The sequence below is a fragment of the Anolis carolinensis genome, chromosome 1, assembly GCF_035594765.1.
Source record: "Anolis carolinensis isolate JA03-04 chromosome 1, rAnoCar3.1.pri, whole genome shotgun sequence".
Taxonomy (NCBI): Eukaryota; Metazoa; Chordata; class Lepidosauria; order Squamata; family Dactyloidae; genus Anolis; species Anolis carolinensis.
Window position 1 is genome coordinate 22,674,170 of NC_085841.1, and position 25,286 is coordinate 22,699,455.

The window sequence follows — 25,286 nt, forward strand, 5'->3', positions numbered from 1 at the left end:
CTTCTCTTCTTCCCTCCTACTTCCATGCCACCAAGGTGGCTTGAGGCAATGCATGGAGTGGAGAGAACAGAGGTATGAACTGATTACTTGAGGATGATTGTTGGAATTAGGCTGAAAAACAACCAGGACACAAACTGACAATGTTGGTGTTTACTTGATTGCATAAGAAGGCAACCACCAGCAAGGTAACGGCTGCATTTTGTGCCCAGCTAAGCCCATTTCAACTCCATGGCATTTAGCTTGAAATCATGGTCACTGCATAGACATCTGTCTGGGCAAGTGATCATATGATTTATCCTTGTCTGTTATGAGAAAATGTATTTCCATTACAGCCTAAACTAGCCCTCCTTGGAATTATCTGCAAGGGAAGATCTGACAGGCCAGTTCATTAGCAACTTTCCAGAAGCTGGCAAAATACCATTTCATTGATTCAGATGGGCTTTTGATCTTTATACTCAAAAGCTCTTGGTCTGTCTGCTCCTTCCCCCCAAACCAGTTAGTTTGGAACCACAATTTTATATGCTTTTTAGTTTGGAATGTACAGTTTTATATGCTATTGACAACTAACATTGTCTAGGGCAGTGGTTCTCAACCTGTGGGTCCCCAGATGTTTTGGCCTTCAACTCCCATAAATCCTAACAGCTGGTAAACTGGCTGGGATTTCTGGGAGTTGAAGGCCAAAACACTTGGGGACCCACAAGCTGAGAACCACTGGTCAAGGGTATAGTTGGGGAACATTTCTTCAGAGCTCGGAAAAGTTACTTTCTGGGGATTGCAGCTCCCAGAATTCTTCAATCAAGTGTGATGGTAGTTTCAAAAAGTCCATTTTCCAAGGGAAAGTAAAGCTTTTATTTCTCAGTTCTTTTTGTGGTTAGCTGCTAGAAAGAAGTGTGTGTGATAGCCATGGATCTTTCCACTGCCCCATCCATTTGGCTGTCCCCTGTCTCTCCTCTACCACTTATCTTTCCTTCCTTCAGAATCCATTAAATTAGAAAGAGAACAGCTGAAATCACATGGAAAATGTGGTGTGGTAGTTTGAATGATAATCATCATCATCATCATCTTTATTTGTACCTTGCCACCATCTCCCGGGGGGGGGGGGGGAGCGACTCAGGGTGGCTCACAGAGCATTATAGTGCCACATATAAGCCACAGTAGACAAGTACACCGTTTAAATATATGATATAAGTATAAAAACAACAACACATAAAATCCCAGTAACAATGTGAAAATTATAAAATTTCCTAAAATGCAGTAGAACTTGTGCATAAGCTGGCTGATGTTGGAGTACAATACTGGAGTCCAGGATTTGATTCCCTATTCAACCATGGAAACATACTGGGTGATCTTGGGCCAGTCACAACAACGACACTAACTATATTCAACCTTTGTGCCACAAGTTCCCCTAAACCTGTTGTAAGCCAATCTGGACATACATAAAGCTACAAACATCTGACTTACAAATGACTCATAGTTAAGAGCAGGGGTGAGAGTACGAGAATCTACCCTTAGGAAGGGAAATTCACTCCTGAAAGAGTTATTATGGGAAAAAAGATGTCTCCACTGAAGTTTTATTACAAATCCTTGTTTCTACAACAAGCCAATTTTTTCAAAACCCAGTTATCACAGGAAAAGTGGGGTGACATCTTCTGAACACAGGCACAGGCAGCAAAACAAACACCACAGGAGTGTTTACTATGCTACCCAAAGCATGTGTGTGTGTGTGTGTGTGTATTTGACTGGAGTTATACTTAAAAATGTACATGTGCTTATTTATTTATTTATTTATTTATTTATTTGCAGCATTTATATTCTGCCCTTCTCACCCCGAAGGGGACTCAGGGCGGATCACATTGCACACATAAAGGCAAACATTCAATGCCATAACATAGAACAGAGACAGAGACAAGATGCAGGCACGGCTGGCCTCGAACTCATGACCTCTTGGTCAGAGTGATTTGTTGCAGCTGGCTTGCTTTCCAGCCTGCGCCACAGCCTGGCCTTTACTTACATACACATTCATACATACAAATTGCTTACTTATATACAAATTCAATTTAAGAATAAACCTACAGAATCTATCTTGTTTGTAACTGTATTGAAAACAAATCTCAAAAGGAGGGGAAGGCATTTGACAGTCTGCAAATCTATTTGAAAATGCATGATTTCTATTGGAGAAGAATCTAAATTTGTTGCTTCCTATCCAAATGAAATCCCAGTGGCCCTGTAGGCTTTCTCCCTTTGAAAGACTTCAAATCTGACACCATTAAAAAAAACATTGCCATCTTGATTCTGTACAGATCAGATGAGGGAGAAATATGACCACTAAAGCTATTTGTACAGGACCAAAGGCACAGGCTCATGATGCTGACAAGAACTCTGTAATTAATTGGACAAGAGCCTTGCAGCTAAAAGGGGAATATTGCCGATGGCAGAGAAAGAGAACTTGGCCTAAATTTTGCTGAAAGATGCAAGCAAGGGAAAATGTGGGACTGAGATGCATGTAAGAGATGTCAAATGAGCCAACGCACAATGACATCTGGCTGTGAATGGGGTTTTAGCATTAGCAATTCAGCCTCTAAGGCCTGGGGGGTAATAAAGAAAGGATATTCAAGTTTCAGTCCAAAAGACATTTGAGCACCTTTCTACATTGAGGAAAAACCATCACCAGGATCCAATTCTTTGTTACCTGTCATCAAGTTGAATTCAACTTGGATATCTCTCATTCATAGGGTTGCCTTGCCATAAGTCAGAAGTCACCTTGCCATCAACCATCCAGCTTAGGGCTTGCCTGTCTATGCGTTTCACTTTGCAACTAACAAAGCTCACCCAGGAATCACAATATTGTTGTGATGGTCTTTTCTGCATAACCTGTCAGTGACTAGTGGAGAGTAGGGAGTAGATCAAAGAAGCATTTGACATTCGTATCTGTATGTGTGTGCCTTCACATCACCAGGTGACTTCATGGAGTTCATAGGGTTTTCTTAGGAAAGGAATAATCAGAGGTCGTTTTGCCAGTTCCTTTCTCTGAAATTTGGTATTCATTGGTCTCCCACCCAAGTACTAATCAGGACTGACCCTGCGTATCTCCCAAGATCAGACAGAGCATAGTGACTTTAGGGTATTTCAGCCTTCCATACAAAAACAATGCCCTTATACCTTGAAACCTTCTCAGAACCCTAGTGGATTTCAGTGGACAATTTCCTCTTTCTGTGCCTGGTTACAGGGACATAGCCAAATATTTCTCTGATCAGCTGCTCACTGGATGACAACCATAGGAAAGGAAGACCTCCAAGTCACCCTATCATCTACCATCCTACATAGATCTCTTAGGATGGAGAGTGACTAATGCAATGAAGCAGTGAGTCCTTAAAAGGCGAAAGATTTATATGATTTGAAGAGAAACCAGAGTATAGCAGTGAGTCCTAAGGACAGTGAGAAAAGGTCTATAGTGTAGTGTCTGCAGAATTGTTATGTTATGCTTGGTACTATAGGATATTGGTAAATAGGTGCTATTTAAGATTCTTCCCACTGAAGTCCAACTCCCCAACTTCCTTGATTTTCAATTCTTCACCTTCAACAGATAGACCACAATTCTTGGCCAGTGAGCAGGCTCCGTTTTTGTTTTTGTTTTAATGGGAAGCAATGCCATTCATAAAAAATATTTTCTAAACATTTTGGTGGCGTTGTAAACACCATAGGGCCTTGCACTTAAGCCTGCACAAATATTCACAATACTTTTATCAAAGATCATAGCATTGTAATGGAGTGTGAAAGGGTCCCCACTGGAAAACCCCTTGTGTCCAAACAACAGGAAATATGGAAGTGTCTCTAATTAAGCAAAACATCAACTGTGACCCAAAGTTAGGGAGGGGGGGCTCCAAATAGATAACTGTCAAAGTGCTAATAATATAATAAACAATACTGTGAGAAACAACAGTATCATACCCTCCAACATTTCAAAGATGAGAATCAGGACATACGTGGCCAAGGAACATCAGTGTGATCCAAAATGGTATTAATAAGAACCAGAAGCTAGGAGAGGGTGCAGCTGTTTGTTTTTGCCTAAGCCTGCCGGGAAAGACAAGATTGTCCTTCTGTTGAGTTTAGAGCAAACTCCTTTTTGCACTTTCAAGATATGGCAATTTTGGTAACATTCCAAGATGGTGCAAGATCTTTAAAAGTGGACTATACAATGGATTGTCATGGTGGGAAAATGTGTGACATCTGGTGAACCTAATCATGGGTAGTTAATAAGAGTATTCTTGTCATTCCAGAGCATTCCTGTTATTTTTATCTGTTTGGTAAGAAAGCTGGGGAGAAAGAAAATTGGAGGCTTTGGATTCCCAGTTTATATGCATGGATAATAACTCCTTCTAGTAGGAAGTTCATTTGCACACGCTGTGAACTGTTAATAAAATATTAAGCAGCCATTCATGCATACTACTTTAAATGAAGAATTCTTTCTCAGTGTATAGTTTCTATGTATCTATAATGATACTAGGGAAATATTTCAGCTTCCCTCCCCCCGCCCAACCCGGTACTGACTTCCAGGTTATATATCCACTCAGAAATGTATCTCACAAGGCTTCAGATCCCTACTCACTATGAAACCTACTGGGTGACCTTGCACAGGTCACACTCTCTCTGTCCAAGACGAAGCAATCGTCTTCTAAACCAATATTCTTAGGCTCACCTTAGGGTATGGAAATGACTTTAAGGCACACAACAACTGAGGAAGGACAGTTGATATTTCCTATTCTCCAAAACTTCATAGATGAAAATTGCAATACATGACTGAGCAACATCAGGTTGTCAAGGTAGCAAAAGTTATTAATGAGGGAAAACACCCAAACTAGGACAGAATGCAGCTGTGTTCTTTGCCTGAGCCTACTGGGAAAGGCAAAATGTTGTGCTCTTCTCATCTCTCCCATCTGTTAATTGGAAGCAAATTACTTTTGCTCTTTGAATTTGTTTGCAGTAGTTGAAGTAAGCTGAAAATAAAGGGGGAAGGCAAGAGAAGGAGAGATAAATAGAACATTTTAAAAGCAGCTGAAAAGTGGGATAACAAGGTGTAATAAATCAGTACATGCTTTCAGGTAAGTGGCACTTAGTAGGATTCCCACTCTTATTATTTCAGGTATCACATTGTTTGAAAAAGCATTCTTGGGGGGCAGTTCAAAATTGTTTGCACTGGTCCTCTATTTGGATCCTTTGGTTCTCAGCATTTCCTGGATGCATTTACACTGTAAAATTCATGCAGTTTAAACTACAGTAGAGTCTCACTTATCCAACACTCACTTATCAAACGTTCTGGATTATCCAATGCGTATTTGTAGTCAATGTTTTCAACACATTGTGATATTTTGGTGCTAAATTCGTAAATATAGTAATTACTACATAGCATTACTGCATATTGAACTACTTTTTGTGTCAAATTTGTTGTATAACATGATGTTTTGGTGCTTAATTTGTAAAATCATAACCTAATTTGATGTTTAATAGGCTTTTCCTTAATCGCTCCTTATTATCCAACATATTCACTTATCCAACGTTCTGACGGCCCGTTTATGCTGGATAAGTGAGACTCTACTGTACTTTAATTGCCACAGAATCATGGAAGTTAGAATCACAGTATAGAATCTTATATCATAAAGTTGGAAGAGACTTCGTGGGCCATCCAGTCCAACCCCCTTCAAAGAAGCAGGAAAATTGTATCCAGCACCCCAACAGATGGCTGCCCAGCCTCTGTTTAAAAGCCTCCAAAGGAAGAGCCTCCACCACACTCCAGGGCAGAGAGTTCCACTGCTGAACAGCTCTCAGAAAGTTGTAGTTTTGCAATGACTTTAACCTTCTCTGCCAGAGTGCTGGCACCTCACCAGACTACACACCCCAGGATTCCATAGCACAGAACCATAGTAGTTAAAGTAACATCAAACTGCATTAATTCTATAATGTAGATGCACCCCTAAATATGTCTTTGACTGCTGTATGGTGACCTGTCTATGGATGTAATTACCAGGTCTTTTCATCCCTGCCTCTCATGACAACAGGACATGTCCTTCCTGGACAGGATCAAGTAAGTATGCACTTGTCCAACCACCATCTATATTATCATAGAGGCTTTCACTTCTGCTACTATTTAAAAGTTATAATAATTCTCTTTTGGACTAAGATTTAATTTCATTGCTTCTTGAGGTGGCACAAATTTAAATTGCTAAAAACTGGATGGCTGTGAAAAGGATTTATCTCAGGTCTTGGTTAAATAGGCTCTGGTCAGAGGTTGTTCTAGAGAAATTGACTCATCCATTAAGGATACCCAATGGAGAGAGGAGCAGATATGATTTTGAGGCTACATGCTCTGCTTTATGAAGTATTGGAAGAATTTGTAATTACCAACAATTTCTCTTCCTAAAAGAAAGTATCATCATGATTTACTGCTTATCTGCAATCTTATTAAAATGAAAATACTTCCAGTGACCAATTTTATACTCTATGTTGTATTTATCTCAATGATGTAATGTTTTGTTTATTCTTTTGTTCTGTTTATGAATTCAAACTTCAGGAAAAGAAATTCTACCTAAGCATTAGGAAAGGCTTCCAGATGGTAAGAGCAATTCGGCACTGGAATATGCTGTCTCGGAGTATGCTGGAGTCAACTCTCTGGAGGTTTTAAAAGCTGGATGGCCATCTGTTGGGAGTGCTTTGATTGTGTGCTCCTGCATGAGAGAATGGGGTTGCACTGGACAACACTTGAATCTCTTCCAACTCTAGGATTTGCTGCCATCATACTTTTGAGCAAGGGGTGATGGTGTTTCTGATCTCTGCATGCACACCAGCTTCTCAGCATTATGCTTCATCCTCCCATGGCCTGCCATATGCCATTTCCACAGATACAGACACCCAATTTGCATATTGTGCAAATTGTTTTAATTATGCAGTACAAGGTTTAAAATGCTGGCGTTGGAACAGGGAAACCCAAGTTCAAATCTCTGCTTGGTCATGGGATTGACCATGTGTCTTTGGGCCACCAAAGCTTCTCAGGAAACCTGTCCTACAGCCCCTTGCTTCTTGTATTCTGCTGTTCCCACTTTCACCTTCCTCCCTCCCTGCCTCCGCTTCATTTTGCAACCTTACAGTGTCTTTGTCTCTCTTGCTTCTGATATACTGCTACTAAACTTTCACTCTTCCTTCCTACTCCCTCCATTGCCTCATTTTGCACCCTCACAACATTTCTCTCTCATAGAATCATAGAACTGGAAGAGACAACATGGGCCATCTAGTGTAAACCCCTGCAGTGCAGGAAAAGCACAGAACCTCCGACAGATGGCCATCCAGCCTCTCTTTAAAAGCCTCTAAAGGAGCCTCCACCACACGTCGAGGCAGTGAATTCCACTGCTGAACAGCTCTTACAGTTCTTTCTAATATTCAGGTCAAATCTCCTTGCCTGTAATTTGAACCCATTGCTCCAAGTCCTAGTTTCCAGCAGAAAACAAGCCAGCTCCTTCTACCTTATCCTTTCAAATACTTAAATATGTCAATCATGGCTCCTCTCAACCTTCTCTTCTGCAGGTTAAACATACCCTCATAAGGTATGGTCTCCAGACCTTTGATCATTGTAGGTGACTTCCTCTAGACATGTTCGAATTGTGGTGCTCAGAATTGAACACAGTATTGCAGGTGAGGTCTCCCTTGTATTTTTAAACCTTGCTACTCTCATCTTTTACTCTTTCTTCCTACTCCCTCCATTGCTTCATTTTGCACCCTCATGATGAGTGTATTTATACTGTAGAATTAATGCAGTTTGATACCACTTTAACTGCCCTGGCTCAATGCTACAGAAAAGGCCTGTACAACCTGCGGCCTTCCAGGTGTTTGGGGCTCCAACTCCCAGAAGCCATAGCCACCTGTTCCAATGGTGAGGAATTCTGGGAGCTGAAGTCCAAAACACCTAGGAGACCACAGGCTTAGCAGGCCCACTAGAGAATCATGGAAGTTGTAGTTTTACAAGGTCTTGAGCCTTCTCTGCCAAGAAGTGCTTGTGTCTCACCAAACCATGACGCCCATGATTTCATAGATTGAGCCATGGCAGTTAATGTGGTGTCAGGCTACATTAATTCTACAGTGTAGGCACACCTCCGCCCCCCCCCCTTCTTCTTACACACTGCTACTTACACCTTTTACTCTCCCTTCCTTTCTACTCCTTCCCTTGTTTTACTTTGTACCTTCACAATGAGTCTCTCTCTTACTTCTTACACAATGCTACTCACACCTTTCACTCTCCCTCCATATTCCCTCCCTTGCTTTACTTTGTATCTTCATAATGGCTCTCTCTATTGCTTCTTACACATTGCCACTCACATTTCCCTTCCTTCCTACTCCTCCTGAGGCCAGCTCTGCTTGTTTCAATGTACTCTCTTTTGTCTGCACTGCTCCTCTCCCTTTCCTTGCAGTTGCATGGCAGGAGTGGACTTGTTTCTTACACAAAAATGTTTCTTCATTTTGCCCAATATTTTGGCTCCAACTCGAACTGAAGATCAAGGACCTCATCCCTCTCATCCCTCTCTTCTGGGATGGTCAGCCATCCCATGTCCTTACCACATCAATGCTCATCTTTCCCCCACTTTTTACCATTTGGAGTTGGCTTCTAAGTTCCGTTTCCATGTGCTGTGGAAACGGAGTCCCATCGGAATTGCCCTTACATCATGTGATGGCCTCCATAGTTCTCCCATGGGGTTCCATTTCCAAATGGCATGTAAACAGCCTAAAAACCATGGAATGAAGTCCTAGAAAAAAAATCTGGCCATTCCAGTGGTATTGCAATCTTATCCTCAAAAAAACCACTGTATGGGAACAAGAAAGCACCCCAGTGGCAGAATTCAAATGCAGGTCAATTTTTGTCCTAGCTGTTTATTGTTTAAAATTCTGGAGGCGACAATATAAAATGCCCACCTTGTAGATCTTGTTTTATGTGAATTCTACAACCAAATGTCACATCTGCTAGGATGAGGCTAAATCTGGGGATTTAAACATGATTTTTTCTGTCCCTGAAACTGTACATAATCTGATCTGGCGTGTGAGACCTCCAAATACCCTCCTGCCTTTCCTTTGGCAAGAGATGGGATTATCTGTACATCTGAGGGGACAGAGAAGTCTGCCGGAAGATGAGGAAATTGGATTGGATGTTTTATCCACAAGCTCTGTTTATCAACACAAGTTCTGATTCTTGGGCTTAGAAGTGAAATGACATGTGTGTCAAGTGCAACAATTCAATTGCACATATCTTTGCTTTTGCCTACTATTCTGAGGTGTGGAATTGACTGGTAAGAATCAGTGAGGTTTAACAGCTTTTTGAGTACAGTATTCAGATACTATTAAATATTGAGCTTGAAAAAAATTATGTTATTGGACTATAGCTACCAGAATTCTCCAACATTACCAGTGGTCATGTTGGTTGGTCAATCCTGAGAACTGTAGTCCAAGAAGTAACTTTTCTGAGGTCTTATAAACACTTGTATCTGGATGGTGATCTTTTCTATCTTTGCAAAAACATCATTTGAGATTGGTTTTTACTATATAGCTTAGTCCACAGAATGCTGCTAGCAATTCATTTTATTTTTCACCTTTTCTGCACTAAAATCCTTTGTCCAATCTTCAGATCTTGCAACCCAGTTGTCTTTCCTATATTGGAAAAAAATGCAAAAATCAAAGTCCATATAATGGTTTCTGTAACAAGTGTTAGCTTGTCTCTAGACGTACAACAGGAATAAGTCTACTTTGGGTGACCCTGGGTGCATCTACACTGTAGAATTAATGCAGTTTGACACCACTTTAACTACCATGGCTTAATGCTATGGAATCATGGGAGTTGTAATGTAGTCTTACATTAGTCTGCCAAAGAATGTAGTCTGCCAAAAAATGCTGATGCCTCAACAAACTCCTGCGATTCCATAGCACTGAGCCATGGCAGTTAAAGTGGTGTCAAACTGTGTTAAGTCTACAGTATAGATGTGAGTGGCAGAAGGAAATAAACTCCTCACCTGACATTCCTTCTAAACTTATGCCAAACATTGTTGTCAACCACAAGCTCTTTTGGCTCAGCGTGTATACACATGGGTTCCTATTTAATACAGAAGAATACAACAACAAAAGATTAAATTAATTGATGTCATTTTTTTAAGAAACTGTACAGAAAATTGGGAGTTGTTTTATTCCCTTTCAATGAAATATTTTACTTCTGGAGTTCACAGTTGAATAGTCCAGATGGAAACTGTTCCAATAAGAGGGAAAATATTTTGAGATTTCACAGTTGGGGTGGGGGAAAAGAACAAAAGTTTGTGGTCAGAAACAGCTCATAATCAACATGGATGTTAGGCATACATTTGAAGGGGGATTTAAAATGCTAATTGCTATTTTTCATGCTGCAACTGATCAGCTCCACATGAGTGATTAAGGATAACTTAAACAATAGCCAATGTACTAATAATGATCTCCAAATGCAGATCTTAATGTAACTGAAGTAGTCCCAGCCACATGATAGATGGTTATTTTTGAGCTTAGGGAAAAATTAAGGGTGCATTTCCACTGTAGAATTAATGCAGCTTGACACCATTTTAACTGCTGTGGCTCAATGCTATGGAATCATGGAAGGTGTAGCTTTACAAGATAGTTGTTAGTCTTCTTTGCCAGGGTGGTGGTCTTTAGACAACTCTCGGGATTCCATAGCATTGAGCCATGACAGTTAAAGTGGTGTCAAACTGCATTAATTATTCAGTTTAGATGCATCCTAGATTAAAGTGTTGGGCTAAAGTGAAAACACTAGAAAAGCTTTTCCCAGATAGTGCTGTAAATGATATTTTAAATTGCCACATGCCTGCAGTTGAACCAAATCATGATCTACCAAAGAACGATATTAACTTATCTGCATTTATCTGGATATTGAGAGGAGACTGTAGAAATGTTGCAGAGAGATGTTCAAGAACGTCAGTTTTATTTTCTGAAACCGCTGGGCTTTCACAAATGGATATGTCACAACAATTAAAGTATTGTCATGCAGTAGAGAATCACCACTTTTATTTGATGTATAAGAAGTACACTGTGGCAGAAATGTATCTGAATACATGCTCATCCATCATTTATTCACCTTGCATTTGACATTAACAGCTGTGACCTCCTGGCTCAGAGGTCGTCAGTGTGATTTAAAATCTAGCACAAGACTGTCAGCAAAGGCTTAAAGGATGCTGAAATTAAAGCTTTACCAAGCACCCAGGATGCTATTGACTGTGTAATGAAACTTTACTCTAGTTGTTTGTTCAAAAGGGATTATTCTACCCATTCCAGAGGAAGCTGTTATTATGAAGGAAGCAGAATGCTTTCATACATTAAAACATATATTTAAGAAGAGTCAATGAGCTGGTTGGATGCAATGAGAAACTACACTTAAGCAATTAAATGGAGTCTGTTGCTCTCAGACTCTTCTGTCTCCAATGCAACAAGTGACTGCAGTTTAGTGTCAAGTCTGTAACCTAAACCTTACTTAGAGCTGTCCCAAGACACCTTGCTGTCTAAGGAAGGAAAGAAATAGCTCACACATCACATAGAATCATAGAATAGAATAATAGAGTTGGAAGAAACCTCACGGGCCATCCAGTCCAACCCCCTGCCAAGAAGCAGGAAATCGCATTCAAAGCACCCCCGAAAGATGGCCATCCAGCCTCTGCTTAAAAGCCTCCAAAGAAGGAGCCTCCACCACAGTCCAGGGCAGAGAATTCCACTGCCGAACAGCTCTCACAGTGAGGAAGTTCTTCCTGATGTTCAGGTGGAATCTCCTTTCCTGTAGTTTGAAGCCATTGTTCGTCCTAGTCTGCAGGGCAACAGAAAACAAGCTTTCTCCCTCCTCCCTATGACTTCCCCTCACATATTTATACATGGCTATCATGTCTCCTCTCAGCCTTCTCTTCTGCAGGCTAAACATGCCCAGCTCTTTAAGCTGCTCCTCATAGGGCTTGTTCTCCAGACCCTTGATCATTTTAGTCGTCCTCCTCTGGACGCTTTCCAGCTTGTCAACATCTCCCCTCATTTGCAGTGCCCAGAATTGGACACAGTATCCCAGGTGTGGTCTGACCAAGGCAGAACAGAGGGGAAGCATGACTTCCCAGGATCTAGACACTATACTCCTATTTATGCAGACCAAAATCCCATTGGCCTTTTTAGCTGACGCATCACATTGCTGGCTCATGTTTAACTTGTTGTCCACGAGGACTCCAAGTCAATATGTTTTGTTTCCCATGATAGATCAAATTATTTTGGCATGTAAGTGAGAAAAAACCACAAATGCTTCTTCAAATGCAGTGAATAATTATCCATTTGCATACTTTTTGTGACACCTCAAATAAAGGTAACTATAGTCCACCCTGAAATTACTAACTTTACTATCCTTCCTAAACCATGGATAAAAAGAAAGGAAGGGGTTATATAATTCCATTTCTATGCATCTTCCTCATCAAGATTTAAAAACAACAAAATGACATCCTGTACATGAAGCTTATGTAACTTGCCTATTATTCCAGTTTGATGGTTAACAACATAGTTAACTTTATTGTTCAGACTATTCATTAGGTTAATCAAGTACAGATCATGTGGACAGGAGCATCAACTTTTTCTTTCTCATTATTTTGCCATGTGTAAATCCACTTTAGACTGAAATGCTGGACCACTCTAACAACTATCATGTCAGACTACACAAAGAAGCCATTGAAATCCACAAGCATGTGGACAATTTCAACAGAAAGGAGGAAACCATGAAAATGAACAAAATCTGTCTACCAGTATTAAAAAAACCTCTAGAATCAGAATGGTAAATAAATAACAACACTCTGAAAACAGAGGAATTCCAGGCATGATTCAATCAGGGCCAGCTAACACTTGCGAACAAAGGAAGGAAGAAGCCAGGCCTTGAAGCTGGCAAGGCCATTAATGCTAACCAAAGTGCTTAATAACAACATTCACACTGGCCTCCAACAGACAAGAGTTCTTTCTCCCACCCTGGACCTTCCACAGATATATAAATCTCCTTTGCTTGGTTTCCAATATACCTCACAACCTCTGAGGATGCCTGCCATAGATGTGAGTGAAACGTCAGGAGAGAATACTTCTAGAACATGGCCATACAGCCCAGAAAACTCACAACAACCCAGTGATTCCGGCCATAAAAGCCTTCGACAACCTACTTTAGATTCATAGAGGAAGATCTACAACAGGAGTGAAGTGTTTGCCTATATCTTTCTTTATACATCACCTGGGCTTATTCGGTGTTGGAGTCGTATTACCTATGTGATCTACTAGGCTCACATAACTAAAAGCAACTGGAAGAGCATTTGGAAGTAGAATCGAAAGAGGAGAAAATGATTAAGATGCTTCCTCCAGCTTCCTTTTCCTTCCCAAGGGGCTTTGGCAAAGGGAACCTGCTTCTGCCTCTCCTAACTTATGTGTTCTTCCTCATTAATAACTTTATCAATCTTGGCCACACTTAGATGTTACTTGGCCACACATGCCCCCATTTTCATCAGTGAAATTATGGGTGTGTGTGGATGATATTTTAATCTCTAGTCTAGAAGCTGATTTGTGTAGATAGTTTGCCAAAGAGTGTTGGGGCTTCAGCAAAATACAGTTCCCTTGATTCCATAGCATTGAGTCGTGTCAGTCAAAGTGGTGTCAAACTGCATTAATTCTACAGTGTAGGCAGACCCTTAAACCGGTATGTTTGTCTGTATATGCGTACTTTCATCAAGAGAAAGCAATGACTGTGAATTAGGCACCCTTGACTATGAGAGTGGGATATGTTCTCTTTCTGCCAATTGTCTGTTTGAATAGAATTGGCCTTAAATCCCCAGCGATTCCTCTAAATTGTTTTATGGCATTTAGTTCACATAGATGTGAAGGGAGGAATTAAGAAATACTGAAAACAATACATTTAAGAAATGTTAACTGTCATGACCCATATTAAATTTCCAAAGGAACTGAAAATGAGCTTTATAGTTGATGAATGTTCCACTATTGCATCACATTTAAACTATTTATGCTCTTCTTTTCTATCCTTAACAATTTGCATTTCATCTGACTATCGTTTGCATTTTCTCAAGCAGACGATCTACTCTGCCCATAACTGGAGATGCAAGCTATAATTTTATCTACAAAAATTTCCACCTCAGTTAAATGAGCTAGGCTCAGTTTTCTAACAAAGTATAAAGGAACAAAGGAGGGAGAAACTTAATAAAAACCCAGGCCTAGGGTTATCAGATACAAAAATTAGAGCTATCTTAAAGCTGCAGCTTCTCTTACTGTGTAGTGGAGCGGTTCTGAAAGTCCACGGTGCTTCAGAATAAATGAAAGACCTCCAACCAAATGAAGGCACGGAACTATAAAAAGATATCTGTAATATTGCAGTTCTATAAATTCTTCCTCAATTAAAAGAAAAAAGAGTGAGCTAATGTGAATAGCTCCTCAGACAGACTTTCGACAGCAAATCTTGCAGTATTTCTCGGAATCTAATTGTGGTTGGTGCTGTTACTACCCACTTGGTTTAGCATAGCATTCATGTTTAGAACTCCAGAAATTACAACATGATTTTGTTATTCTTTCAGCACTTGCATTGTTATTTAAAGAACATTTGGAAGATAGATAATTGCTTCAGTTAAACAAATTTTGGAATATACAATCAAAGAATGAACAAGTTGGAAAAACAGGTCATTTGCTGCATTTACATTGTTGAATTAATGCAGCTGGACATCACTAACTGCCATGGCTTGGACCAGCACACTTAGACAGAGAAGGCTACATGCTTTGTAAAATTATAACCATGGCAGTTGAAGTGATGTCGAACTATATTCATTCTATAGTTTAGATGTACCCATTGGGTCCATCCTCCTTCTCAATGCAGGATTTCCAGTTGGCACATTTTCAGCAGATAGCTGTCTAGCCTCTTTTGGAAAGTGTCTACAGAAAGAAACCCAACGATCTATCTAGGTAATTGCTTCCTTTGCCAAACTGCTATTATCATCAAGACATTCCTTCTAATGTTCAATGGAGACCTTGAAACCATTAGATCCAGCTCCATCCTCTGGGTCAGCAAATAACACACCTGTGCCCTCCTCTCTGTGATAGCTTTTTAGAAAACTAGAGGAAAATAATTTCACCTCTCAGGTTGGATCTACACTGGCCTATATCTCAGTATCTGATCCCAGATTATCTGCTTTGAATGGATTATATGAGTCTACACTGCCAGTTAATTTGGGATAAGCAGATAATCTGGGATCAGATCCTGGGATATAGGCCAGTGTAGACCCAGGCTCAGACTTCTCTTCACCAGACTGATTACACCCAGCTCTCTCAACCTTTCCAATGCTCCATTTCTTTTTTGTCCTTCTCTGAACCGACTCTAACTTTTATTTATCCTTCATAAATCCAGGTGCACAGAATGTACCACAGCAGAGTCAGAGAATTTGAATCGTAGAGTTGGAAGAGACCCAATTAAAGTACTCCTGACAAAGGATGCCTGCAAGAAGAAGACTCCGCCACAACCAAGGAAGTTTATTCCACAGTTGAACAGCTCTTGCTATCAATAAGTTTTTCCAATTGTTTGGGTCGAATGTCTTTTTCTGCCATTTGAATCTGTTGCTCCATTTTCTAGGGTACATTTTTACGGTATAATTAATGCAGTTTGACACCATTTTAACTGCCATGGTTCAATGTTTTGGAATAGTGTGGGTTGTAATTTTACAAATGCTATAACCTTATCTGCCAAGTAGTGCTGGTGCCTCTTCAAACTACAATTCCCAAGATATACAACCTTCAGCCAGTGCAATTAAAGTGACATCAAACTGCATGAAGTCTGCAGTATAGATGCACCCTTAGTCTTGAGCTGCAGAAAACAAGCCTCTTCTCTCCATCCTCAGTATGATATCCTTTCAGATATTAAACATGGTTATCACGTCCCCTCTCAACATTCTCTCCACCAAGCTAACTATACCCAGCTCCCTCAGTCTTTCCTCATAGGGCTTGGCTTCCAAACCTTTGATCATTTTGGTTGCCCTCATCTGCACACATTCCCACTTGTCAATATCATTCCTGAACTTCTGATTAAGCCTGACACTTCAAGATGAAATAGTTACTCCATATATTTTTTCTAACTGAAACAGTCACATTATAGACCAAACATTCATGTATAATGAACGCCTGTCAACTGTGCAAATAACCACTTGTGGAGCTGGCTCTTCTGTCAGACAGATTGAGCTGATTTCCAGAAGTAACTGGTTGACCGTGTGAGGAAATTATTTGCTATGAATTGTTGTATTTTGACTGCTGGAGGTGGGTAGGGGGGAGGCACTTGTGGGATTTTATTTTATTTCTCAGCTTCAGATACCAAAATACCAAAATAAACTTGCCCAGCCTTTGATAAAATCCATCTTGAGTTGTGGATTGGGGTACACTATTTACTGCTATGTTCCTTGTAAAAAAAATAACTTGGGTCCATCCTGTTTGCAAGCTGGCTATTTATAATATCTTGCCAAGCAATGACACACGACTGGACTTAACATCAGGGGAAACCTTTACCTTTAATTCCTTGACAGACTGCAGATGTGTAGTAACAGTGTCCTGCCAAGTTGGCAGGATGTTGCATACAACTTCCATGTACACATATTAAATACTGCTACATTGGCAGTTTCTGAAAATTAAATGAATTTTGAATTTTACCGAAACAAGAAAAATCAATCAAATTCAGTATAGGGCACCCAGAAATATCCATCAAATTCAGTATGGGACATTTGTACATATACAAGAAATATCAAATTCAGTAAGACACCAAAGATAGCTTCTTAGATACTGTGATTTCAAAAAGATCTTGCTCTTCATAACAGTGTACTTAGAAAATCTAAATATTCCAACAGTTGTTTGACTGCTTCTCTCCCAAAAATATCAGAGACAATCTACAACATAACTACTATCTAAACATAGTTGGTGTGGACCCATGGACCTTGTATTAGAATCCAATGCAATAAAGTAAAGGCAAGTATGATCATGGTACCTGATTTGCAGAAAGCTATAGAAACAAAAAGTAATAGATTGGTAGATAAATTCAAAGGACAAAGAAAATATAAAGAATTGAATCATTCTCTATTTACGATTGATCCATTAAAATAATATCGGAATGAAAGAAAGTACTGTTCCCAGAGGGTGGGGGGGAGGGGGGAGGAGTGAAAAACCAGTAGATATAAGTGGGAGATAAAGGTGGAATTAGCAAGTGTAATGTTACTGAGAATATATAATTGGATGTGTATATTGAAATGGAGATGGATTTTGTTATTATTCCACTGGTATTTACAATAAAAACATATTAAAAAACAAAAACAAAAAGTAATTATTTTCAAGGTCTAACAGACTTACCTGTCAGGACAGCAACTAAATGTAAAGGAAGCCAACCTGTTGAACCCAATCTTTTGCACAACTATGAAAATAAAGGAGCACTGGCCTCACTATCTATGATCTTGAACATGTTGTACTGAAAGATTAATCTCTGGACACTAGCACATCCTTCAGGAAATCTCAGCTAGCCCCGATATAGAGATTCTTACCCTATATATTTGCACATAAGTTAAAAAAAATAAAACACAACCCCAAATACCTGGGTCAACTTATCCATGGGACAATGTGAATACTGTGTCCTAACTCAGATTTTTAAAAAGGAACCACTTTCTTCTCTAAGTAAAGTGGCAAAAGACAATAACTTAATCCATCCTAGAAGAACCTAAAAGCTCCTCTGCTCTCTCCACTGTGATACTGTGTTGGCCATTTTAAACACCTGGATGGAAGAAGGGCTGCCCACAAGTCACATCAACATTCATAGTATTAGTCCCCAAACCTGCCTTCGACTTATACATGAGGCTGACTTGTACATGTCTATATACAGTATTAGTATTATTGTATTTACTTAACGAGAGTCAAAGCTGAAAATTGTGCTGAAAACAATACAATACAGTATATCCAAATTTACCAAGAATATAGCCAATCAGTTACATTGACTAGAACTCTGTAGGTTTTGACAGAATCCCCCAAATACCCTCCTTCATGAAAACTATAAATTCTGCAAGACATTGACATCAGTCTCTATAATAGCAGTCTCTAAACTGCCTCAGCATTTTGTACATTTGGTTATTGAGAGGGCAAACAACATCAAACAAACATCAATCTGGAGAATAGTAAGAAGCAGAGAAAATGATCCAAGAAGAGTTATATGTAGTACATATAAGTAGTCCATTAGACTAAATGGTCTATGAATATTTTTCAGTTTACTAATTTTTAAAAATTTGGATAAATTCTTGCTGGAAAGCCACATGGTTTTCAGCAGACCACTAAGTATGGTACAATTAAACATAGCTATTACAGACGTTTGACCTTGAAGGAACTGGGGGTGGCAACAGCTGACAGGGAGCTCTAGCATGGACTGGTCCATGAAGTCACGAAGAGTCAGAGAGGACTGAGTGAATGAACACATTATAGAAGCATCTAGACCAGGGGTCCTCAAACTTTTTAAGTGGAGGGCCGATTCACAGTCCTGAAGACTGTTAGGGGGCCGGACTATAATGAAATAGTCCAAAATTAAGATTGTTGTAGTTGTGGCCTTCAAGTTATTTCAGACTTAGGTCAACCCTAAGTCTAAAGTTTAGGACAGAGGCCAAGTCAATGACCTTGGAGGGCCGCATCAGGCCCATGGTCCTTAGTTTGGGGACCCCTGATCTAGACGATCTCATAAGACCATAGGTAAGCAAAGAGACCTCCAAAGACCATCTAGATGGTCTCATAGGACCATAGATAAGGAAAGTGACCTCCAAGGACCCCGATCTAGACTAACTGACTTCAGGTGCAGAAACCCTATTGCTAGCATAAAACCCCCTTTTAAACTGACTTAGAGAAGAAAGAGCATTCTTTTGATGCGCTTACGCACAGAGAGCTTAAGAAACAATTAAGGTATGGTTTATTTTATTAGCATATTTTAGAACACAGAGTGAAGAATCTTTAAAAATACATTTAACATGTTTATAATAGCCGCTAGAATAGATATGCTTTTTATTGCCAGTTGTTTAGGCTCTGCTGTTTTCTATAAGCAAATTTGCTTTCATATCGATGATATGCTATTAAGTTTATTCTGCATTATGGAGACATAATACAAAGTAGGTATTAAGTGGTGAAATTACTCTCACTTAATGAGTTGGATAAACTGTCTGAGAAGTGTGTATTAAATGTATTAATTGCCAAATAACACTTTGCTTAGCAATCCATGAATGCTTATTAAGAATCCTGAGGCAACTATTCTTAGTATTATCTTCCTCTGTCTACATAAAGGATGTAAAACTTTTTCTATGTTGTTCAGATATCAAAAAGTAAGACAGCCCCCTATCTACAAATACACAATTCTATTAGGGGCTCTTAAAATATTTTTGGAAGCAAACTAAATTATTTGACAATGTAATGGCACTATGGTGGTGCAGTGGTGGAGCCCCTGGTGGTGCAGTGGGTTAAACCGATGAGCTGCTGAATTTGCTGACTGAGAGGTCAGCAGTTCGAATCCGGGGAGTGAGCTCCCGCTGTGAGCTCCAGCTTCTGCCAACCTAGCAGTTCAAAAACATGCAAATGTGAGTAGATCAATACGTACCACTCCAGAGGAACGGTAACGGCATGCCATGCAGTCATGCTGACCACATGACCTTGCAGGTGTCTATGGACAATGCTAGCTCTTCAGCTTAGAAATGGAGATGAGCACCAACCCCCAGAGTCAGACACGACTGGACGTAATGTCAGGGGAAAATCTTTACCTTTACCTAATGGCACTATGATGTATATGCATATTTAACATTTAAAGTATTTTCATAGGCAGTTCCAGAAAGAATTAAAGATTCAAAATGTGTGGGGATTCTCAAATGAATAGTTATATTCTCCTTTAAATGTAGCATGTAGAAGTAATGCAGTTTGAGACCACTTTCTCTTCCATGGCTCAATGCTATGGAATCCTGGGAGTTGTAGTTTGGTGAAGCATCAGTGCTCCTTGGCAAAGAAGGCTAGACTTTGTATAGGTACAACTCCTGTGCAGATAAAGTGGTCTCAGACTGAATCTATATATATAAAAGAGTGATGGCATCAGGGCAGCGGACAAAACAACAAAACTACAGGCCCCCCAACCTCGAAATTTGACAACACAACCCAACATTCACGGCTCTAGGTTGATACAACAAAATGAAGAGAAAAATAAAGTCCTAATTACAGGGAGAGGAATAATAGTTTTTATCCAATTGCTGCCAGTTTGAAGGCTAAGCTCCCGTCTCCTAGCAACCTCCTCAGCCCAGGGGACAGGCACAGTTAGGCCTCACTTAGGCCTCTTCCACAGATTATCAGATTTTAACTGGATTGTATGGCAGTGTAGACTCAAGGCCCTTCCACACAGCTATATAACCCATTTAGAGTCTTATATTATCTGCTTTGAACTGGATTATCTTGACTCCACACTGCCATATAATTGACTTCAGTGTGCATACTAAACATAAAGACAACCATACAACAGACATTCAATACCACCACTACCTCAACAATTTCTCACCAATACCACCAGACAACGCCACAGCAATGCGTGGCCGGGCACAGCTAGTTACTTATAAAGCCCTATATGGCTATGCGTCCAGGTTATCTGAAGGGCCATTTCTTTCTTTATGAGCCTGTTAGAACACTAAGATCATCTGTGGAGGGCTTCTTTCTGTTCCAGCACCTGCTCAAGCAAGTTTGGTGGGAACAAGGGAGAGGGCCTTTTCAGGGTCTGCTCCCAGACTCTGGAATTCCCTCCCAAGAGAGATCAGGACAGCCCATCCCTGCTTGCCTTTCATAGACAGATGTAGACATATCTCTACCACCAGGCATTTAGCGGATGGTGAGGAGCAGGCTGCTGGGGATGTTGTAGGTGGAATTTTCAGGAAAGTTTAGTTTTTAAATGTAATTTTGTTTTTTAATTGTATTTTAAGTTTGTGCCCATGACATTTTTTAAATGTAGTCATAAGTAATGGCCTTGTTTTTAATTTCTATTGTGTTGTGTCATGTTATTGTTAACTGCTTTGAGTCTCTATGGCAAGAATGATGGGATAAAAATGAAGTAAATATGTAAAATAAATGAGGGGGGGCATGCTCCTTGTTTTCTATCACCTGAACCAATCATGTCATAGACAGTTTTGAGGGCTTTTAGAGAGAAATTGTATATAAATGGAAATATAAACTCCTAAGAGGACGTCCAGCAAGTTATTTCAGGTGTTCCTTTCGAGATGGAGGGAGGCAGAAGGTGTCAGTGTTGACCTAAGAGTTCACAAGTCTCCCACTTTCATTAGTTTCCCCGCTGGGTTTTTCCCATATAATTTTATTGTAAAATATTGTACAGAATATTGTAAAATATATGAGGAATGGAGTAGAGTAGAAGACTCAATTTAGAACAGGGGCATTTTAAGCATCTTGCATCTTTGTCTTCTTCCATTGTTGCTTAATACTAAAAGGGTTTCTGTGATGTTAAAAAAGAAAAAAAAGGAACTTTTATTTTCTAAACTAAAATAAGATAGTGAAGGTGTATAGTGTTTTGAAACAGATAGAAAGGTTGGCAAATAGAAAATAGAAAGTCCTAACTAACGCTTCTTACCCTGTCTCCGCTGTCATCTTCATAATTTAAAAAACTCTATTCTTTTTGTCATAAAATTTATCTCTAGATTAACTTTCCAGTAACTTTCCAGGATATCTTTGGGATTCTGTTATTCTTGTTACTAATTTCTCTAATTTTTTTCCTTGTTATTCCTACATTTCTACTCTATTTATTTTCCCTTAATGCTATAAAAAACAATATTTTCATTTTCATTTCTTCTTTTAAATAGTCAATAAGGGCTGCCATTCTTCTTCAGATTTGGAAGGATCTGGCAATTGTATAAGCCTTGTCAGTTTGTCTATTTCTGCCATGTCCAACTTTTTTCTAATCTATAACTCTTGGGGGCCTCCGGTGGCGCAGCGTGTTAAAGCGCTGAGCTGCTGAACTTGCGGACCAAAAGGTCACAGGTTTGAATCCGGAGAGCAGAATGAGCGCCCGCTGTTAGCCCCAGCTTCTGACAACCTAGCAGTTCGAAAACATGCAAATGTGAGTAGATCAATAGGTTCCGCTCTGGCGGGAAGGTAACAGCGTTCCATACAGTCATGCCGGCCACATGACCTTGGAGGTGTCTATGGACAACGCCGGCTCTTCGGCTTAGAAATGGAGATGAGCACCAACCCCCAGAGTCAGACATGACTGGACTTAACGTCAGGGGAAACCTTTACCTTTTACCTATAACTCTTGGGTGGGAATTTCTTCTTGTTTCTAATAGTAAGCAGAAACCATGTATAAAAAGAGCATCAGGAATGTTTTGGGAAGTGTTGAATTTGTAAGTCCCAACAGATAGGCTTCTGGTTCTAGTGGTACTTTAATTTTTAAGATATTTTCAATACTCTTAAGAGTTTCCCCACTGTTTTAAAGAAAGTTCTATTAAAGCAATAGTGCAACAAACCTCCCCTTTCACCCACAGTGGGCCGGTGTAAGTCTATGTTAGAAGAAGCATAAATACTAATGTTACTATAACAACTAAAGCATTTGGAACTAAGCAGATCATTTATACTACCCAGAAGTATCACTAAAACCACTAATTAGGCAGCCTGTTGTATTTTAACAGTCCTTTAGACTAGCAATAGTGTTTTGTGGAAGAATGTTTCATGTTAAATTACAGACAAAACAGTTTGAAAACTTCTGCTGTTGGGATCAAGGAATTGCCTTTGCAAAAACGAGAACAATTCCTATCATTAAAGACCCCAAAACAAATTAGTGTAAGAACTTTCTCTTTATCACCATTTTAAACCAGTCTGGGTTTCCCAGAGAATTTGTAACAATAAGTTTTTTTCTGATTGAACACTGGAATCTTTATTCTGGCATTTTGTCCACAGAAAACTGGGTGACTTGGAAGGCGCTGAACAGACTGCACTCTGGTACCACGAGATGCAGAGCTAACCTTCAGAAATGGGGCTATAAAGTGGAATCCACGACATGCGAGTGTGGAGCACACCACAGACCACCTACTACAATGTAGTCTGAGCCTTGCTACATGCACAATGGTGGACCTTTTTATATTGACATCAAAGGCACTCCAAGTGGCCAGCTTCTGGTCAATGGACATTTAGTATAACGCCAATTTTTAACTTTGTGAGTTTTTTTAAACATTGTATATATAGTCTCAATTACCTTCTGACACAATACATTTTGTCCATTTGTCATCTATGTTCAGTTTATACGTTTGTGTAAATGTATGTTGCTGTACAATTATATGTGAATCTTCAAGTCATCTTTGACCAATGGCAATTCCATGAATTTTATAGAACTTAGGCCTATCTTCTTATCACAGATTATATGGCAAGTGGAGACTCATATAATCCAGTTCAAAGCAGATAATCTGGGATCAGATCCTCAGATACAGAGCAGTGGAGGTCTTGCCTTTGGCAAGGAATAGGCAAAGGCAGTTTGCCACAAACTTTTCTAAATACAGTAGAGTCTCACTTATCCAACATAAACGGGCCGGCAGAATGTTGGATAAGCAAATATGTTGGATAATAAGGAGGGATTAAGGAAAAGCCTATTAAACATCAAATTAGGTTATGATTTTAAAATTAAGCACCAAAACATCATGTTAGACAACAAATTTGGTAGAAAAAGTAGTTCTATACACAGTAATGCTATGTAGTAATTACTGTATTTATGAATTTAGCACCAAAATATCATGATATATTGAAAACATTGACTCCAAAAATGCGTTGGATAATCCAGAATGTTGGATAAGCGAGTGTTGGATAAGTGAGACTCTACTGTATAGCCTACAGTACCTGATACTCCTTTGCAGTCTCCCATCCAAGCACAAACCAGAGCTTACTCTGCTTAGCTTCCATCATCTGAAGGTATCTGGTGCCAATATCTATCTACACACACACTCTCACACACATTTACTCTAGAGAAACATTTACGAAATTACAAATGTAGAGCCACTAAATAAGATCACTGACCACCTTCCTGACTTAAAGGGGACCTACTATTAGAGCACTTTCTCCTCCATATTGTGGAAAATGTGTTTGTGCTGTTCAGTTGATATATTTTCATAATTTGACAACAGTAATATTTGGAATACTTCCCTTCATGGATAATATTTTTACAAGTACAGTAGAGTCTCACTTATCCAACACTCGCTTATCCAACATTCTGGATTATCCAACGCATTTTTGTAGTCAATGTTTTCAATACATCGTGATATTTTGGTGCTAAATTCGTAAATACAGTAATTACTACATAGCATTACTGTGTATTGAACTACTTTTTATGTCAAATTTGTTGTATAACATGATGTTTGGGTGCTTAATTTGTAAAATCATAACCTAATTTGATGTTTAATAGGCTTTTTCTTAATCTCTCCTTATTATCCAACATATTCGCTTATCCAATGTTCTGCTGGCCCGTTTACGTTGGATAAGCGAGACTCTACTGTAGTTATTTTTTATTATAGAACACCACACTTTTTTTCTTTTCCCTTCTAAGAGGATTCTGATCCGTTCCAATTCAGTTTTAATACATCTGGCTGCACTGCAGATGCATTAAACTAACTTATTTCAAAGGGATGCAGCATGGAGCTGAATAGGTTTAGAGGGGAAGCAAAGGCAGGATCTACATTGCCAAATCAAGCAGATTGAACTGCATGGTTTGGCAGTGGAGATCCTGCCAAAAACTATTCATATCAACAAGACGGTGCTTCGCCATCTACAAAAGGATGGAAGTATTTATGATCAGAATCAAAAACTGAACATAGGACATGAAGATCATGCATAGATATGGTATCTTGGGTCCTGACCTTAATATAAACTGATAAAATAGAGAATCCCTTCTTCCCTACATGTGCCCTAACCTGGTAATTTAAAAGGCAGTTCCCGCAAAGCATGGTTTTGAATACTGACACCATCAGGCTTAACCTTCATCCTGTATGCAGTCCTCAATTTCTGCCCATACAGTATGAAACTATGGGCATTTGAGCAAAAAATCAGCAATTACCCCCTTTAGTTATTTCTCTGCCACTGAATGTTATTGAGTTTTACAAAGCGAATCACAGGAGAGATTGCCCACGCCTATTTCCCAGCTGTCTTCAAAATCATTT

At 39.5% G+C, this 25,286-nt stretch overlaps 1 long non-coding RNA gene across 1 annotated transcript; it reads right to left on the reverse strand.

Annotated features, from left to right (window-relative positions):
* Positions 1-1,696: 1,696 nt before the first annotated feature.
* On the reverse strand, positions 1,697-15,470 carry LOC134296344 (uncharacterized). The gene is made up of 3 exons (XR_010003057.1): positions 10,041-15,470; positions 9,624-9,681; positions 1,697-4,994 (listed from the first exon to the last, which is right to left on the reverse strand). It is a non-coding gene; the product is annotated as an uncharacterized LOC134296344 (long non-coding RNA).
* Positions 15,471-25,286: the final 9,816 nt, after the last annotated feature.